This window comes from Pristiophorus japonicus, unplaced genomic scaffold (assembly GCF_044704955.1).
Source record: "Pristiophorus japonicus isolate sPriJap1 unplaced genomic scaffold, sPriJap1.hap1 HAP1_SCAFFOLD_80, whole genome shotgun sequence".
Classification (NCBI taxonomy): Eukaryota; Metazoa; Chordata; class Chondrichthyes; family Pristiophoridae; genus Pristiophorus; species Pristiophorus japonicus.
Genome location: NW_027254718.1, coordinates 979,995 through 1,000,310, shown reverse-complemented (window position 1 = coordinate 1,000,310; position 20,316 = coordinate 979,995). Strand labels below are relative to the sequence as shown.

Below are 20,316 nucleotides of genomic sequence, written 5' to 3'. Positions count from 1 at the left end.
GGCTGCCCAGTCCCCATTCAAGACACATTTCTTAACTAAAGACAGTAGGGGGTCTTTATTTGTCCAGACTTTAATCTGACGGGCTGTCACAGGTGAACCTTCGCTTTCGAAAGCTTCAATAGCCATGACCATCTCAGCATGATGCTCAGTTGCCCCCTCGGTGGTGGCTAGTGGGAGCCTGCTAAGTGCATCGGCGCAGTTTTCAGTGCCCGGTCTGTGCTGAATTGTATATACATAGGCGGCTAACGTAAGTGCCCACCTCTGTATGCGGGCCAATGCATTCGCATTTATGGCCTTGTTGTCGGCCAAAAGGGACGTTAGGCATTTGTGATCTGTCTCCAGCTCAAATTTCCTGCCAAACAGGTACTGGTGCATTTTTGTTTACTGCATATGCACATGCTAGCACTTCCTTTTCTACCATCCCGCAGCCCCTTTCTGCCTGGGACAGACTTCTGGAGGCATAAGCTACCGGCTGTAACTGACCATTGGCATTCACATGCTGCAACACACACCCGACCCCATCGGACGACGCATCGCACGTTAGAACAAGTTTCTTACATGGGTCATGTAATATTAACAGTTTGTTGGAGCATAACAAGTTGCGTGCTCTATCAAAAGCCCTTTCCTGGCTGTTCCCCCAGACCCAATCGCGACCTTTGAATGGGAGCATGTGCAGGCGCTCTAACAGTATGCTCAATTTGGGAAGAAAGTTACCAAAATATTTCAGGAGCCCCAGGAATGAATGCAGCTCCGTCGTGTTACGGGGTCTGGGTGCTCTCCGGATCGCTTCCGTTTTGGACACAGCAGGTCTGATCCCGTCTGCTGCTACCCTCATCCCCAGGAATTCTACCTCTTGAGCTCAGAAGACGCGCTTTGCCTTTTGCAGTCGCAAACCTACCCGGTCCAGTCTGCGTAGCACCTCATCCAGTTCATGGAGGTGTTCTTCAGCATTGCGATCCATGATGAGGATGTCGTCCTGAAAAACCACCGTCCTTGGAATCGACTTGAGGAGGCTTTCCATATTTTGCTGAAAGATCACGGCAGCTGAACGAAACCCGAACGGACATCTGTTATACTCAAACAACCCCTTGTGTGTCGTGATGGTGATCAGGCTTTTCGACTCACTCGCCAGCTCCTGGGTTATGTAAGCTGAGGTCAGGTCCAATTTTGAAAAAAGTTTGCCAGCGGATAGTGTCACAAAGAGGTCCTCCACTCTCGGTAGTGGGTACTGGTGTTGGAGTGACACCCGATTGATGGTGGCCTTGTAAGCGCCACATATCCTGACTGACCAATCCGCCTTGTGCACCGGCACGATCGGGCTCGCCCAGTCACTGAATTCAACTGGCAAGATGATGCCTTCCCTCAGCAGGCAGTCCAATTCGCATTCTATTTTTTCCTGCATCACGTACGGCACCGCTCTGGTCTTGTGGTGTACTGGCCTGGCGTCTGGGTTTGTGTGAATCACTACCTTGGCCCCCATGAAAGTGCTGATGCCGGTTTGAAATAATGAGTCAAATTTGTCCAGGACCTGTGAGCATGTTACTTGCTCTAAAGAAGAAATGCATTGACATCGCCCCATTTCCAGTTCATGACAGCAAGCCAACTCCTCCCCAGTAGTGTGGGACCGTCCCCCAGGACAATCCAGTGCGGCAACCTGTTCTCCGAATCTAGCACCGGAATTATCTCCTTTGTATATGTCCGTAGCAGTGCATCAATCGGCAATAATTTTGGCCTCCTGGCCTTGGACACCCACAATCTTTCAAACTGGTTGATATTCATCAAGGACTGGCTGGCCCTCGTGTCTAGCTCCATTAATAATGGGATGCCATTGAGGAGCACTTTCATCATTATTGGTAGCGTCCTGGTATATGAACTGTATATGTGCTCCACATGAACTCGCTGAACTTCAGCTTCCAGTCATTTTCCCCAGTATTCATTTGGCCTTGTAGTGCTAACAGCAGGCCCGCCGTCCTCGTACATTAACCTGGCTGCAGGCTTCCTGCACATACGCGCCAAATGACCACTGACGTTGCAGTTTCTGCAGGTATATTGCTGATACCTGCAGGCTCTGGCTGGGTGTTTGGCTCCACACCTCTAGCATGAGCTGGAGGACCCGTTGTTGGAAACAAAATGTCCATTACCAGTCGATCGTCTCTGACTGTCTCTGTAACTGTCCTTAAGTGCACCATTAACAGGTGTTGATTGCCCTATTACTGGCCGCATTGTCCATTGCAATGGCATGATTAACCATCAGCTAGCCACTCTCTCTGTTGAATTCCCCTTTTGGTTTCTACTGCATGCTGGGACATGTCCGATTGCCCTTGTCTGTCGAGAGAACTGTGTGTGCGTTAACAATGTCGACTCCCTGGTCATTTGCCGCATTCCGGAGATGAGGGGGTTGGTTACCTTATGAGGATAGATTGAGTAGACTGGGTCTTTACTCGTTGGAGTTCAGAAGGATGAGGGGTGATCTTATAGAAACATTTAAAATAATGAAAGGGATAGACAAGATAGATGCAGAGAGGTTGTTTCCATAGGTCGGGGAGACTAGAACTAGGGGGCACAGATTCAAAATACGGGGGAGCCAATTTAAAACCGAGTTGAGAAGGAATTTCTTCTCCCAGAGGGTTGTGAATCTGTGGAATTATCTGCCCAAGGAAGCAGTTGAGGCTAGCTCATTGAATGTATTCAAATCACAGAGAGATAGATTTTTAACCAATAAGGGAATTAAGGGTTATGGGGAGCGGGCGGGTAAGTGGAGCTGAGTCCACGGCCAGATCAGCCATGATCTTGTTGAATGGCGGAGCAGGGTCGAGGGGCTAGATGGCCTACTCCTGTTCCTAGTTCTTAAGTTCGTATGTACTGCAGTTCTACAGGGCCTTGGTGAGGCTTCACCTGGAAAATTGTGTTCAGTTTTGGTCTCCTAATCTCAGGAAGGACGTTCTTGCTATTGAGGGAGTGCAGCGAAGGTTCACCAGACTAGTTCCAGGGATGGCTGGACTGTCATATGGGGAGAGATTGGATCAACTGGGCCTTTGTTCACTGGCGTTTAGAAGGATGAGAGGGGATCTCATAGAAACGTATAACATTCTGACGGGACTGGACAGGTTCGATGCGGGAAGAATGTTCCCCATGTTGAGGAAGTCCAGAAGTCCCGATGTTGGGGAAGTCCAGAACCAGGGGACATAGTCTTAGGATAAGGGGTAGGCCATTTAGGACTGAGACGAGGAGGAACTTCTTCACTCAGAGTTGTTAACCTGTAGAATTCCATGTCACAGAGAGTTGTTGATGCCAGTTCATTGGATATATTCAAGAGGGAGTTAGATATGGCCCTTACAGCTAAAGGGATCAAGGGGGTATGGAGTGAAAGCAGGAAAGGGGTACTGAGGTGAATGATCAGCCATGATCTTATTGAATGGCGGTGGAGGCTCGAAGGGCCGAATGGTCTACTCCTGCACCTATTTTCTATGTTTCTATGTTTCTATGTTTCTATTTGAGCCAAGATTTTTGTCATACATCATTCTGGTCTCTTCCTCCCCTGAGTTAAAGTCTGGGCTATCAGAGCCGCCGCTTCCAAGGTCAAGTCTTTGGTCTCAATCAGTTTCCTGAAAACCCCAGCACGCCCGATGCCCTCAATAAAAAAGTCTCGCATCATCTCTGCTCTGCCTGCATCTGTGCACTTACATAGGCTCGCTAGTCGTCGGAGATCTGGCATGAAGTCAGGAACGCTTTGCCCTTCTCACCGTCAGTTCATGTAAAACTGGTGTCTCGCTTTGTGCATGCTGCTCGCAGGTTTGAGGTGTTCCCCGATCAACTTACTGAGCTCTTCGAATGTCTTGTCTCCGGCTTCTCTGGTGCTAGAAGGGCCTTCATCGGGGAGTACGTTCTGGATCCACAAACCGTCAGGAGATGAGCTCTGCGTTTGTCGGCCGAATCCTGTCCCAACCATTCCTTAGTGACAAAACTTTGCTGTAGTCTCTCAATAAAGTCGTCCCAATCATCACCAACACAGTACCTCTCTTCTGTGCTACTAGTGGCTATGCTCACGTGGTTTAAATCCCAGTTTCTCGTCGCCAATGATATGTACTTACTATACAGTATAAATGGACACGAGGCCCATACTTGAGAGAAGGTCACTCTGTGACCAGTTACCTTTATTACCAAGACCTCAAGCGATGAAGGTGGGTGGAGCTTTCCCTTTTATACCTGTAAGTCCAGGTTAGGAGTGTCTGCCACAAGTTCACCGCCTTGTGTTCAATGTTCTCAAGGTGTATAACTTAGGTCAGCTTATACATGGGTTACAATGATAGTTGAATACGTGACAAAATCCAGGGACCACTTACATTAAGACACCAAATCCAGGAACCTCATGTATTGTGACTCCAAATCCAGGGACCACTTGCACTGAGGCATCAAATCGAGGGACCACTTGCACTGAGGCATGAAATCCATGGACCCCTTACACTGAGGCTCCAAATCCAGGGACCAGTTACAATGCATCATCAAATCCAGGGACCACTTACAATGAGACTACAAAATTATAGAATTACACAGAAATGAGCCATTCGGACTAAACAGTCCGTGCCAGTGATTATGCTCTGCTTGGTAATGAGATAGCCTCAGTATGGAGAATGGTCATGCCGGTGAAAGCAGCTCTATTTAGGGGGAATGGTGGGTAATGAATGAAGAGACGATGGAATAATCAGACGGTGACTGGTGAGGCCTGGTGACAGATTATTGTTAGAAGTCCTTTTCAGGCAGGTTGATGATTCGATGTAACCAGTGCAACAACTGTATCCATCTGTTATTGTTCCAAAATACCAAAATCTAATGTCACTAATTTATTTTTCCATGTGAAATGTAGAGATTACGATGTGTTGTTGACAGAAAGAAACGAGGCTTGTGCAGGAACGATGGTTCCTTGAATGAACACATTGTGAGGCTGTTTTGTGACTCGGCTCTGTGAGGTTAAAAACATGAAATGGAAAAGAGCATGTCCAATAACACCTATATTGCCAATAGTGCTTTCTAAGTTAATCATTAAATCCTAAGCCGAATATCCTATTGACGATCCCAATCACTAATCCCAATCTTAACAAATAACCACAAAACACAACCACTAAACTTACATCTAAACCCAGCCCCTAACCAACGCTAAGAATATAAGAAATAGGGGCAGCAGAAGCCATCTGGCCCATTCAGCCCACCCCGCCATTCTATAAGATCTTGGCTGATCTGATCTTGGTCTCAATTTCGCTTCCCTGCCATCTCCTCATAAACCTTGACATCACTCTCTTTCAAAAAGCATGCTATCTGCAACTTAAATATTTTCAATGACCCAGACTCCACTGTTCTTTGGGGTAGCGAATTTCAAAGATTCACGACCCGCTAAGAGAAGAAATTCCTCTTCATTTCCATTTTAAATGGGCGCCCCCTTATGCTCAGGCTTTGCCACCTAGTTCTAGATTCCCCCACAAGAAGAAACAGAGATCAGTGGGGAACCTAAAGACCTGATAAAGGAAGTATTTAAACAATTATTTTGATGCAAGAAATACTGCAAGGTATGTTAGTAATAAGTAATTGTAATCAACTAACCCATCAAAATAAGCAAAGGCAATTTCAAAGGTCAGAACATTTCAAAGTTGATCACATGCAGTATGTGTGAAGATCTATTAACCGCATTCAAAAATCGTTAAATACAGGAAATAACAGATTTACAGTCTTACGCAAGATAGTTCTTTCAAGGGTTGGTTGAAAGGAACCTTAAATGAGTGTAAAGTGAGACACGCCGGTTCAGTCTGAGACATCCACAAGCCGTATACTCAAATGAAACAAGCTTGGGATTTGATGTGGTAAAAGATGAATTACGTGAGAAGTGAAATAATCTAGAGTAAGAAAAAGCCCAAAATGGAAGTGAAGAGAACATTAATTAGTCTCTTATTATGGAGAAAAGAAATATTGGACACTCAATATTGAGACAGAACATTACTGTCCAGCTCAGGTACAGGGTTATTCAGAGCAGCAGGAACAATGACTGAGTGCCAGAATGAACATGTTCAGTGCCCAATGGGGGCCCAGTAAATCCTGTCCCAGTCACTGAGGTGGTCTTGGGTATTTACCCAGCATTCCCCGCGATGGAGAATGTGCCGAGCCCAGACTACAGGGGCCCAGTGCGCAGGCGCGAGAACTGGCTGTATTTGGAGCATGCGCGGTGAGTGCAATGGCGGCGTGGTCATGGTCATTATCTATTCCGCAAAACAGCTCCTACTCCGCGGGGCGGAGGGGAGTAAAGGACCAGCGGGGAGCCGGGGAGGCTTCAGAAACACCTGGTGCCCGCCGGAAGCCCGGAATAATAACCGGAATATCGGCGGCTGCAGCCTCGAGGCTTTCTCCCGGTCACAGGCCCAGGGTAACGGCGGCCATCTTTGTACAGGAAGATAGGGTCAGCCCTCCGCCATCTTGGTTCAGTGAGCAGCAAAGCGCATGCGCGGCCATCTTTGTAAAGTAAGAGCTGAGTTATTTTATTCTCACACCTCGGATTTCTCTCATTGTTCTGATTTCCAAAGTGTATCGTCCCAACCTTGTCAACCTGTCCTCATCAGAGAACCCCCTCCTCGCCGGAATCAACCTCTGAACAGCCTCCAATGTAAGTATATCCTTCCTTAAACACACAGTATTCCAGGTGTGGTCCCACCAATACCCTGTACACTTGGAGCAGGACTTCTCTGTTTTTTATTCTATCCCCCTGACAATAAAGGCCAACATTACATTTGCCTTCCTGACTACTTCCTGAACCTGCATACTGACTTTTTGTGTTTTATGCACAAACACCCTCAGGTCTCTCTGTCCTGTAGCACTTTGCAATTTTTCTCCATTTAAATTATAATTTGCTTTTCTATTATTTCTGCCAAAGTGGATAACCTCACATTTTCCCATATTATACTCCATCTAACAAATTTTTGCCCACTCATTTACCCTGTCTATATACCTTTGCAAATTTTGTTTGTCCTCAATTTGCTTTCCCACCTATCTTTGTATCATCAGCAAACTTGGCTATATTACACTCGGTTCTTTTATCCAAGTCATTAATATAGATTTTAAATAGTTGAGGACCTAGCACCGATTCCTGCGGCACCCCACTAGTCACCATTTTCCAGCCAGAAAAAGACCCATTTATCCCGACACTCTGTTTTCTGTTAGTTAACCAATCCTCTATCTGTGCTAATATACTGCTCCCAACCCAGTGAGCTTTTGTCTTGTGCAGTAACCTTTTATGTCCCACCTTATCAAATGCCTTCTGGGAATCTAAATACACCACATCCACTGGTTCCGCCTTATCCATCCTACTCATTATATCCTCAAAGAACTCCAGCAAATTTGTCAAACATGATTTCCCTTTCATGAAGCCATACTGACTCTGCTTCATTGAATCAAACTTTTCCAAATGTCTCACTACTGCTTCCTTAATAATGGTCTCCAGCACTTTCCCAATGACAGATGTTAGGCTAACTGGTCCATAGTTTCCTGCTTTTTGTCTGCCTCCTTTTTTAAATATAGGCGTTACATTTTCGGTTTTCCAATCTGTTGGGACTGCCCCAGAATCCAGGGAATTTTGGTAGATTACAACTAATGTGTCCACTATCTCTGCAGCCACTTCTCTTAAGATCCTACGATGTAAACCATCAGGGCAAGGTGACTTGTCTGCCTTTATTCCCATTATTTTACCGAGTACTACTTCATTCTGAATCGTTATTGTATTAAGTTCTTCCCTCACTATAGCCCCTTGATTATCCACTTTGGTATTACTCTCAGTGACTGAGTGTTTTACTGTAATTAAACTAATCTTGGACTGTTTCTGTCAGATATTAACTCCGGCACGGTCCCAGCAAACACTCCCACTCCCTCGTCCCTCTGATGTTTCTGCAGAATTGCTTTGTGAAGACGGGCTCATGGAGAGAAACACCCTGCATGGAATGATCCCAAATTGAGCATCTCCAAGGGACAAGGCTTGCAGCTTTAATCATTCTCTGTCCTTTCCCCCCAGGCCCAGTTTCTTTGCTCAGATTCTGATAAAAGTAAATTGGGAAAAGTGCACTTTGATTTTTACAGATTGAATTATTGCAGAGAGCTGCGCATGCGCGGTTCAGCCCCACCCTATGTGTCATTCCCAGTGAGCAGAAGAGCACATGTGCCCTCCCCTCCCCCAGCACTGCCTGTGATCGCCATTCACTCAGTGAGTAGAAGAAGATGGTTTACAACAGCCAGGAATGGAGGCACCGCGGCCCCAGGGTAAGGCAGCGAGCAGCAGCCTCCTTACAGCAGCGCAGCGCTTTGGGAGTGTGTCCGCAGATGGGCTCAGAGATCGGTATTGAGTCCGGGGGGAGTTCAGGGGGAGTCGGGGGCTGTGTGTAAGAGGCAGAGTGGACCAAGAATCAGTGTCAGTGTGTGGTGTGAGTGGGGGAAGGGAGAGGCCATTCTCGGGCTGTGTGTGGATAGCGTGTGTCCAGGGTAAGGGAGACAGAATGGGCAGAATCTGCTGTTTACAATCTGCTGCTTTCTCTTTCCAAACCAGGAGTGAACGTTCCTGGTTTAGTTCCCTCGGGGGCTGTGTGTAAGGGGCAGAGTGGATCAGGAACGAGTTCCGGAACATGGTGTGAGTGGGGGAAGGGAAAGGCCATTCTCGGGCTGTGTGTGGACAGTGTAAGGTAACAGAGAAAGTAAACCACCTCGCTCTTTCAAATCATTGCTGCTTTCTTTCCCTAAATCAGTAGTGAGTGTTCCTGATTCAGTTCCAATCTCACCGTGTCTGTAGCTCTTGGACAGTGAGCAGTGGAAACACACCTGTCAGTGAGGATGTGGGGAGTTTCGCAAAGTGCATCTATTGCAGGTACCAGGAGAGGAGTGTGGGAGAAGATATTTTAAAGACCAGTTATATTGTTTCGGTGAGCTGAGTTCTCCAGAACCATGTTGCTGGTGGTTGAGAGATACATTGTCGCTCCCTCATATTCTCCCCCGCATCCATCTCTTAGAACTAATAATGTTCTCGTATTATTATTCTCAGAGCAAAATTCTTCAACCAGCCAGAACAAATGTGAGCTTTCCTCCACCCGGAACACAAGGAACAGTGCAGGCAGCTCCTTCTCACACACAGTAAGTAGATTATCACTCACAGAGCGCAGAGACTCAGAACTGGCCTCAATCCTATTGACACAGACAGCAGAAGCTGTCAGTCCCACAGTGATCCGAAGTGGCAGCGTTACATTGTGAATCTTCCAGCCACATGGAGCAGTAGAATCACATGCTGTTTCACCATTGAAACAGATCACACTGACAGGTACATTAAACACACACACTCACTTGCCAGAAACTGGCAGGTAGAGAATAAAAGACAGTCATCTATCAGAAAAAATGTCCAATGGAATGTATAAACCACACTCGCATATCAGAAGCTGATGGTTACAGAGCAAAAGCCATGTTCATGTTTCAGAATCTGACGGATTCAGTATTTAACCCCCGAACATACCAGAAGATGACAGGTGCAGAATAAAACCCACATTCCCGTAGCATAGACTGACAGATACACACACCCACATATATGAAAGTGACAGTAACAGAATAAAATCCCCACTTGCATACCAGAGATTGACAGGTAAAGTGTAAATCCCATGTGCACATGTCAGAAAACTGAAAGGCAGTAAGTAAAATTGTTACTTGCATCTCAGAAACTGATCGGGGCAGAGTAAAACCCACACACACACATCAGAAAAAATGACACAGAGAAGGCAAATTCTTTATTCACATATCAGAGAAATACAGGTTAAAAGTAAAATTAATTCTCACGTTCACATACTAGAGACTAGCTGATACATAGTAAATTCCACACTCATAGCAGGAACTGACAGGTACTGTCTAAAACACAATCAAGTAGCAGGAACAAATAGGTACAGTCGAACATAGCAGAAACTGAGAAGCACAGATTATACCTGAACACACAACAAAACCTGACAGTTACATAAAAATACACACACTTGCATATCAGAGACTGAGTGATACAGTATAAAACCCATACTCACATATGAGCGACTGAGAGATACAGTATAAAACCCACACTCACATAATTGAGGCTGACATATTACAATCCATATTCCCATAACATACAGTGACATGCCCAGACTCACGAGCCAGTAATTGACAGGTACAGGGTAAAGACCTCTCTTTCATTCCAGAAACTGACAGGTACAAAGGAAAGTCCACTCACAATTAAGCAGAAACTGGCAGTTTCACATGTCAGAACGTGACAGGTACAGAATAAAACCCAGACTCCCATAATAGAAATGGAGAGATACAGAGAAAGGCCCACACTCATAGCAGAGACAGATAGATACAGAGTAAAACTCAGACTCATTTACCAGAGACCGACAGATTCAGCAGAAACACTCACCTCCATAACACAAATTGACAGTTAAAAAGTAAAACCAATACTCTATCAGGAATTGGTGGTCCACAGTAAAACAATACTAATATACTGGAGAATGACGGGTATGGAGTAGAGCTTTCTTTACTGCCTGCTGGACCTGCATGCCTACCTTCAGTGACTGATGTACCATGACACCCAGGTATCTTTGAACCTCCCCTTTTACTAATCTGTCACCATTCAGGTAATAATCTGCCTTCCTGATTTTGCCACCAAAGTGAATAACCTCACATTTATCCACATTTTCCTGCATCTGCCATGCAATTGCCCACTCACCTAACGTGTCCAAGTCACCCTGCAGCCTCTTCGCATCCTCCTCACAGCTCACACTGCCACCCAGCTTAGTGTCAGCTGCAAACTTGGAGATATTACTTTCAATTCCATCGTCTAAATCATTAATATATATTGTAAATAGCTGGGGTCCCAGCACTGAACCTTGTGGCACCCCACTAGTCACTGCCTGCCATTCTGAAAAGGATCTGTTTATTCTCACTCTTTGCGTCCTGTCTGTCAACCAGTTCTGCCTCCACGTCAGTACATTACCCCCAATACCATGTGCTTTAATTTTGCACACTAATCTCTGGTGTGGGACCTTGTCAAAAGCATTTTGAAATTCCAAATACACCAAATCCACTGGTTCTCCCTTATCCACTCTACTAGTTACATCCTCAAAAACCTCTAGAAGATTTGTCAAGCATGATTTCCCTTTCATAAAACCATGCTGACTTGGACCGATTCTGTCACTGCTTTCCAAATGCTCTGCTATTACATCTTTAATAATTGATTCCAGCATTTTCCCCACCGGTCTAACCGGTCTATAATTCCCTGTTTTCTCTCTCCCTCCTTTTTTAAAAAGTGGGGTTACATTTGCTACCCTCCAATCCATAGGTACTGATCCAGAGTCCATGGAATTTTGAAAAATGACCACCAATATATCCATTATTTCTAGGGCCACTTCTTTAACTACTCTGGGATGTAGACTGTCAGACCCTGGGGATTTATTGGCCTTCAATCCCATCAGTTTCCCTCCAAGCATTTCCTGACTAATAAGGATTTCCCTCAGTTCCTCCTTCCCGCTATACCCTCGGTCCCCTAGTATTTTTGGGAGGTTATTCATGTCTTCCTTACTGAAGACAGAACCAAAGTATTTGTTCAATTGGTCTGCCATTTCCTTGTTCCCCATTAATAATTCACCTGATTCTGACTGCAAGGGGCCCACATTAGACTTCACTAATCTTTTTCTCTTCACATATCTATAGAAGCTTTTGCAGTCAGTTTTTATGTTCCCTGCAAGCTTACTCTCATATTCTATTTTCCCCCTCCTAATTACACCCTTAGTCTCCTCTGCTGAATTCTAAATTTCTCCCAGTCCTCAGGTTTGCTGCTTTTTCTGGCCAATTTCTATGCCTCTTCCTTGGATTTAACACTGTCCCTAATTTCCCTTGTGAGCCACGTTTGAGCCACCATTCCTGTTTTATTTTTTACGCCAGACAGGGATGTACAATAGTTGTAATTCATCCAGTGATCTTTAAATGTCTGCCATTGCCTATCCACCGTCAACCCTTTAAGTTTCATTCGCCAGTTTATCCTATCCAAATCACGTCTCATACCATCGAAGTTTCCTTTAAGTTCCGGACCCTAGTCTCTGAGTTAACTGGGTTGCTCTCCATCTTAATGAAGAATTCTACCATATTATGGTCACTCTTCCCCAAGGAGCCATGCAAGACCAGATTGCTAATTAATCCTCTCTCGTTACACAAACCCCAGTCTAAGATGGCCTGCTCTCTCATAGGTTCCTCAACATATTGGTCTAGAAAACCATCCCTTATACACTCTAGGAAATTTTCCACCACAGTATTGCTACAAGTTTGGTTAGCCCAATCAATATGTAGGTTAAAGTCACCCATGATAACTGCTGTACCCTTATTGCACGCGTCCTTAATTTCCTGTTTGATGCAATCCCCAACCTCCCTACTACTGTTTGGTGGTCTGTACATAACCCCAACTAACATTTTTTGCCCTTTGATGTTTCGCAGCTCTACCCATATAGATTCCACATTATCCCAGCCAATGTCCTTCCTTACTATTGCATTAACCTCTTCTTTAACCACTAACGCTACCCCACCTCCTTTTCCTTTCTGGCTATTCTTCCTGAATATTGAATACCCCTGGATGTTATGTTCCCAGCTTTGGTTACTCTGAAGCAATGTCTCTGTAATCCCAATGACATCATATCCGTTAACAGCTATCTGCGCAGTTAATTCATATTCTTATTACAAATGCTTCTTGCTTTGAGACTCAGAGCCTTCAGGCTTGTTTTTTTAACACTCTTTGTCCTTTTAGAATTATGTTGTAATGTGGCCCTTTTTGATACAGAATGAAACCCACAGGCAATTACCAGAAATTGACAGGTACAGGATAAAATCAACCTCTCGTATCAGAAACTAACATAGAGTAAAACCCTCATCCACATACCAGAGGTGGACAGATAGAGTCAAATCCACACTCCCATACCAGACACCCACTATCTAAGAAAATAAGAACATAAGAAGTAGGATCAGGAGTAGGCCATACGGCCCCTCGAGCCTGCTCCGCCATTTAATACGATCATGGCTGATCCGATCATGGACTCAGGACCACTTCCCTGCCCGCTCCCCATAACCACTTCTTCCCTTATCGGTTAAGACACTGTCTATCTTAAATTTATTCAATGTCCCAGCTTCCACAGCTCTCTGAGGCAGCGAATTCCACAGGTTTACAACCCTCTGAGAGAAAAAAATTCCTCCTCCTCTCAGTTTTAAATGGGGGGGGCCCTTACTCTAAGTTTATGCCCCCTAGTTCTAGTTTCCCCTATCAGTGAAAACATCCTCTCTGCGACTACGCTGTCAAGCCCCCTCATAATCTTATACGTTTCGATAAATCACCTTTCATTCATTCTTCTGAATTCAATGAGTAGAGGCCCAACCTCCTCAACCTTTTCTCATAAGTCAAGCCCCTCATCTCTGGAATCAACCAACTGAACCTTCTCTCAACTTCCTGCAAAGCAAGTATATCCTTTCATAAATATGGAAACCAAAACTGCACGCAGTATTCCAGGTGTGGCCTCACCAATACCCTGTGTAACTGTAGCAAGACTTCCCTGCTTTTATACTCCAGCCCCTTTGCAAGAAAGGAAAAGATTACATTGGCCTTCCTGATCACGTGCTGTACCTGCATTCTAACCTTTTGTGTTTCATGCACAAGTACCCCCAAGTCCCGTTGGACTGCAGCACTTTGCAATCTTTCTCCATTCAAATAATAACTTGATCTTTTGATTTTTTTTCAGCCATAGTGCATCACTTCACACTTTCCTACATTATACTCCATCTGCCAAATTATTGCCCACTTACTGAGCCTATCTGTGTCCTTTGGCAGATTTTTTGTGTCCTCCTCACACATTGCTTTTCCTCCCATCTTTGTATCATCAGCAAACTTGGCTACTTACATAGAAACAAAGAAAATAGGTGCAGGAGTAGGCCATTCGGCCCTTCTAGCCTGCACCACCATTCAATGAGATCATGGCTGAACATGCAACTTCAGTACCCCATTCCTGCTTTCTCGCCATACCCCTTGATTCCCCGAGTAGTAAGGACTTCATCAAACTACTTTTTGAATATATTTAGTGAACTGGCCTCAATAACTTTCTGTGGGAGAGAATTCCACAGGTTCACCACTCTCTGGGTGAAGAAGTTTCTACTCATCTCAGTCCTAAATGTCTTACCACTTATCCTTAGACTGTGACCCCTGGTTCTGGACATCCCCACCATTGGGAACAATCTTCCTGCATCTAACCTGTCTAAACCCATCAGAATTTTAAACATTTCTATGAGGTCCCCTCTCATTCTTCTGAACTCCAGTGAATACAAGCCCAGTTGATCCAGTCTTTCTTAATAGGTCAGTCCCACCATCCAGGGCATCAATCTGGTGAACCTTCGCTGCACTCTCTCAATAGCAAGAATGTCCTTCCTCAGGTTAGGAGACCAAAACTGTACACAATACTCCAGGTGTGGCCTCACCAAGGCCCTGTACAACTGTAGCAACACCTCCCTGCCCCTGTACTCAAATCCCCTCGCTATGAAGGCCAACATGCCATTTGCTTTCTTAACCGCCTGCTGTACCTGCATGCCAACCTTCAATGACTGATGTATCATGACACCCAGGTCTCGTTGCACCGCCCCTTTTCCTAATCTTTCACCATTCAGTTAATAGTCTGTCTCTCTCTTTTTACCACCAAAGTGGATAACCTCACATTTATCCACATTATACTTCATCTGCCATGCATTTGCCCACTCACCAAACATATCCAAGTTGCTCTGCAGCCTCATAGCATCCTCCTCGCAGCTCACTGTCACCCAACTTAGTGTCATCCGCAAATTTGGAGATACTACATTTAATCCCCTCTAAACATTAATGTACAGTGTAAACAGCTGGGGCCCCAGCACAGAACCTTGCAGTACCCCACTAGTCACTGCCTACCATTCTGAAAAGTACCCATTTACTCCTACTCTTTGCTTCCTGTCTGACAACCAGTTCTCAATCCATGTCAGCACACTATCCCCAATCCCATGTGCTTTACCTTTGCACATTAATCTCTTGTGTGGGACCTTGTCGAAACCCTTCTGAAAGTCCAAATATACCACATCAACTGGTTCTCCCTTGTCCACTCTACTGGAAACATCCTCAGAAAATTCCAGAAGATTTGTCAAGCATGATTTCCCTTTCACAAATCCATGCTGACTTGGACCTATCATGTCACCACTTTCCAAATGCGCTGCTATGACATCCTTAATAATTGATTCCATCATTTTACCCACTACTGTTGTCAGGCTGACCATTCTATAATTCACTGTTTTCTCTCTCCCTCCTTTTTTAAAAAGTGGTGTTACATTGGCGACCCTCCACTCGATAGGAACTGATCCAGAGTCTATGGAATGTTGGAAAATGACTGTCAATGCATCCGCTATTTCCAGGGCCACCTCCTTAAGTACTCTGGGATGCAGTCCATCAGGCCCTGGGGATTTATCGGCCTTCAATCCCATCAATTTCTCCAACACAATTCCCGACTAATAAGGATTTCCCTCAGTTCCTCCTTCTTACTAGACCCTCTGACCTCTTTTATATCCGGAAGATTTTTTGTGTCCTCCTTCATGAATACCGAACCAAAGTACTTGTTCAATTGGTGTGCCATTTCTTTGTTCCCCGTTATGACTTCCCCTGATTCTGACTGCAGGGAACCTACGTTTGTCTTTACTAACCTTTATCTCTACTAACCTTTATCTCTTTACATATCTATAGAAACTTTTGCAATCCGCCTTAATGTTTCCTGCAAGCTTCTTCTCATACTCCATTTTCCCTGCCCTAATCAAACCCTTTGTCCTCCTCTGCTGAGTTCTAAATTTCTCCCAGTCCCCAGGTTCACTGCTATTTCTGGCCAATTTGTATGCCACTTCCTTGGCTTTAATACTATCCCTGATTTCCCTTGATAGCCACGGTTGAGCCACCATCCCTTTTTTTCTTTTTACGCCAGACAGGAATGTACAATTGTTGTAGTTCATCCATGCGGTCTCTAAATGTCTGCCATTGCCCATCCACAGTCAACCCCTTAAGTATCATTCGCCAATCTATCCTAGTCAATTCACGCCTCATACCTTCAAAGTTACCCTTCTTTAAGTTCTGGACCATGTTCTCTGAATTAACGGTTTCATTCTCCATCCTAATGTAGAATTCCACCATACTATGGTCACTCTTCCCCAAGGAGCCTCGCACAACGAGATTCCTAATTAATCCTCTCTCATTACACAACATCCAGTCTAAGATGGCCTCCCCCCTAGTTGGTTCCTTGACATATTGGTCTAGAAAACCATCCCTTATGCACTCCAGGAAATCCTCCTCCACTATTGCTTGCAGTTTGGTTAGCCCAATCTATGTGCATATTAAAGTCACCCATTATAACTGCTGCACCTTTATTACATGCACCCCTAATTTCCTGTTTGATGCCCTCCCCAACATCATTACTACTGTTTTGATGTCTGTACACAACACCCACTAACGTTTTTTGCCGTTTGGTGTTCTGCAGCTCTACCCATATAGATTCCACATCATCCAAGCTGTTGACCTTCATAACTGTTGCATTAATCTCCTCTTTAACCAGCAATGCTACCCCACCTCCTTTTCCTTTTATTCTATCCTTCCTGAATGTTGCATACCTATGGATGTTGAGTTCCCAGCCCTGATCATCCTGGAGCCACGTCTCTGTAATCCCAATCACATCATATCTGTTAACATCTATTTGCACAGTTAATTCATCCACCTTATTATGGATACTCCTTGCATTAAGACACAAAGCCTTCAGGCTTGTTTTTTTAACACACTTTGTCCTTTTATAATTTTGCTGTACAGTGGCCCCTCGGTCCCTTCTTCCAAGTCGTTAATATAGATTGTAAATAGTTGGGGTCCCAGCACTGATACCTGCGGCACCCCAATCATTACTGATTGCCAACCCGAGAATGAACCATTTACCCAGACTCTCTATTGTCTGTTAGTTAGCCAATCCTCTATCCATGCTAATATATTACCCCCAGCCCCGTGAACTTTTATCTTGTACAGTAACCTTTTATGTGGCACCTTGTCAAATGCCTTCTGGAAGTCCAAATACACCACACCCACTTTATCCACCCTGGCCCATGATGTGAAGTGGAACATAATTCATTGAAAGCACCTCTGACAGTGTTGAGCAGAAACTGACCAAACAAATGTGAAAAATGAATTCCTGAATGTTTGGTATTGTACAAGACAAAAATAGAAAGAATGCATTTCTTCCAAATGTCCAGGCCTGGTCTGAATGATGGATTAGTGATTTTGAGATGAGATAAAATTATAACTTTTGCAAACTGTTTAAAAATAGACTCATATTTGAGGACAAAAATATTTCATTTCAGAATTTTTTTCAACATGGTACAAGCAGCGAAGGAGTTTGATGACGTATGCCATTGCCTAATAGAGAACTGATTTAGTTGGCTACTATTGCATATTTTCTTCTAATTTTTTAAAGTTTTGATTTGCTGTGTATTTCCACCTGTTTTGAATAACACCAAAAATGAAAATAATCATTGCATTTAGGATAAGGGGTAGGCCATTTAGGACTGAGATGAGGAGAAACCTCTTCACTCAAGAGAGTTGTTAACCTGTGGAATTCCCTGCCGCAGAGAGTTGTTGAGGCCAGTTCACTGGATATATTCAAGAGGGAGTTAGATATGGCTCTTATAGTTAAGGGGATCAGAGGTATGGAGAGAAAGCAGGACAGGGGTACTGAAGGAATGATCAGCCATGATATTGAATGGCGGTGCAGGCTCGAAGGGCCGAATGGCCTACTCCTGCACCTATTTTTCTATGTATCTATGTTCGTTACATGCTGAAACAGTTCCAGCAAATTTGTCAAACTTAACTTCCATTTCATAAATCCATGCTGACTCTGCCTGACCGAATTATGTTTTTCCAAATGTCATGGTAATGCTTCTTTAAGAATGAACTCTTCAACATTTTCCCAACCACAGATGTTAGGCTAACTGGGCTATAGTTTCCTGCGTTTTGTCTGCCTCCTTTTTAACCAAGTGTGGCTCTCAGTCCCCGGGTAATACCGAGTGTGGCTCTCGGTCCCCGGGCAACACCGAGTGTGGCTCTCAGTCCCCGGGCAACACCGAGTGTGGCTCTCGGTCCCCGGGCAACACCGAGTGTGGCTCTCAGTCCCCGGGCAACACCGAGTGTGGCTCTCCGTCACCGGGCAACACCGAGTGTGGCTCTCGGTCCCCGGGCAACACCGAGTGTGGCTCTCAGTCCCCGGGCAACACCGAGTGTGGGTCTCAGTCCCCGGGCAACACCGAGTGTGGCTCTCAGTCCCCGGGCAACACCGAGTGTTGCTCTTGGTCCCCGGGCAACACCGAGTGTGGCTCTCAGTCCCCGGGCAACACCGAGTGTGGCTCTCCGTCACCGGGCAACACCGAGTGTGGCTCTCAGTCCCCAGGCAACACCGAGTGTGGCTCTCGGTCCCCGGGTAACACCGAGTGCGGCTCTCAGTCCCCGGGCAACACCGAGTGCGGCTCTCAGTCCCCGGGCAACACCGAGTGCGGCTCTCAGTCCCCGGGCTACACCGAGTGTGGCTCTCAGTCCCCGGGCAACGCCGAGTGTGGCTCTCAGTCCCCGGGCAACACTGAGTGCGGCTCTCGGGGCCCCGGGCAACACCGAATATGGCTCTCGGTCCCCGGGCAACACCGAGTGTGGATCTCAGTCCCCGGGCAACACCGAGTGCGGCTCTCGGTCCCCGGGCAATACCGAGTGTGGCTCTCAGTCCCAGGGCAACACCGAGTGTGGCTCTCGGTCCCCGGGCAACACCGAGTGTGGCTCTCGGTCCCCGGGCAACACCGAGTGTGGCTCTCGGTCCCCGGGCAACACCGAGTGCGGCTCTCAGTCCCCGGGCAACACCGAGTGTGGCTCTCAGTCCCCGGGCAACACCGAGTGCGGCTCTCGGTCCCCGGGCTACACGAGTGTGGCTCTCGGTCCCCGGGCAACACCGAGTGCGGCTCTCTGTCCCCGGGCAACACCGAGTGTGGCTCTCAGTCCCCGGGCAACACCGAGTGTGGCTCTCGGTCCCCGGGCAACACCGAGTGCAGCTCTCAGGCCCCGGGAAACACCGAGTGCGGCTCTCAGTCCCCGGGAAACACCGAGTGTGGATCTCGGTCCCCGGGCAACACCGAGTGTGGCTCTCGGTCCCCGGGCAACACCGAGTGTGGCTCTCGGTCCCCGGGCAACACCGAGTGCGGCTCTCGGTCCCCGGGCAACACCGAGTGCGGCTCTCGGTCCCCGGGCAACACCGAGTGTGGCTCTCAGTCCCCGGGCAACACCGAGTGTGGCTCTCAGTCCCCGGGCAACACCGAGTGTGGCTCTCGGTCCCCGGGCAACACCGAGTGTGGCTCTCAGTCCCCGGGCAACACCGAGTGCGGCTCTCAGTCCCCGGGCAACACCGAGTGTGGCTCTCAGTCCCTGGGCAACACCTAGTGCGGCTCTCGGTCCCCGAGTCAGAGCCACCGGGCCCGGCACCAGCAACCCCGGGGGCAGCACCTCCCCGACACCAGGAATACAACAACTTTCATTTGTACAGCAGGCCCAGCAATTCCCAGCCGCTCTGTATCAGTGGGCGCTGGATGTGGAAGTCACTCACTGGCCTCCTGTGTGGGTCTGTTTGTTACATCAGTTTGAGCTGGATGGAGAGGGGGAGAAGCTGCTGGGTTTCACCCCCAGTACTTCTGGGCCCAGTGTGACCAACAATTTCCCATGTGGGCCTGTCGAGGGAGGTGAGTTCCCTTCCCTGAAGGACAGCAGTGACCCAGATGTGTTATTACGACAATCCGGCAGCTTTCATGGTCACTTTTTGCTAGTGCCCACCCCACAAATGACCAGATTCATTAAGCTCAATTTCACAATCTGCCTTTGTGTTTTTGTGGGTTCTCTCTCACACTCACTTTTTCCTGTTTGAAATTCACTTTACAGGGTGTTAAAAGGGGAGGATTTGTAGACTGGAAGCTCAAACCAATCATCATCTCAAGATCTGACAGTCACTCGCTACATCGGGACTGGAATATCATCAACTTTTGACCATGGAAGCAGAAGGCACCGTTCACAGTGGGGAGAAACGGTACACGTGCTCTGTGTGTGGACAAGGCTTCAGTCAATCGTCCAACCTGGAGAGACACAAGTGCAGTCACACTGGGGAGAAACTGTGTAAATATGGGGATTGTGGGAAACGTTTC

The 20,316-nt window shown here is 46.5% G+C and overlaps 1 long non-coding RNA gene across 1 annotated transcript; it reads left to right on the top strand.

Moving 5' to 3' along the window:
• Nucleotides 1-8,898: 8,898 nt before the first annotated feature.
• On the top strand, nucleotides 8,899-20,099 carry LOC139257036 (uncharacterized). The gene is made up of 3 exons (XR_011592218.1): nucleotides 8,899-8,942; nucleotides 9,062-9,150; nucleotides 20,057-20,099. It is a non-coding gene; the product is annotated as an uncharacterized lncRNA (long non-coding RNA).
• The last annotated feature ends 217 nt before the right edge of the window (nucleotides 20,100-20,316 follow it).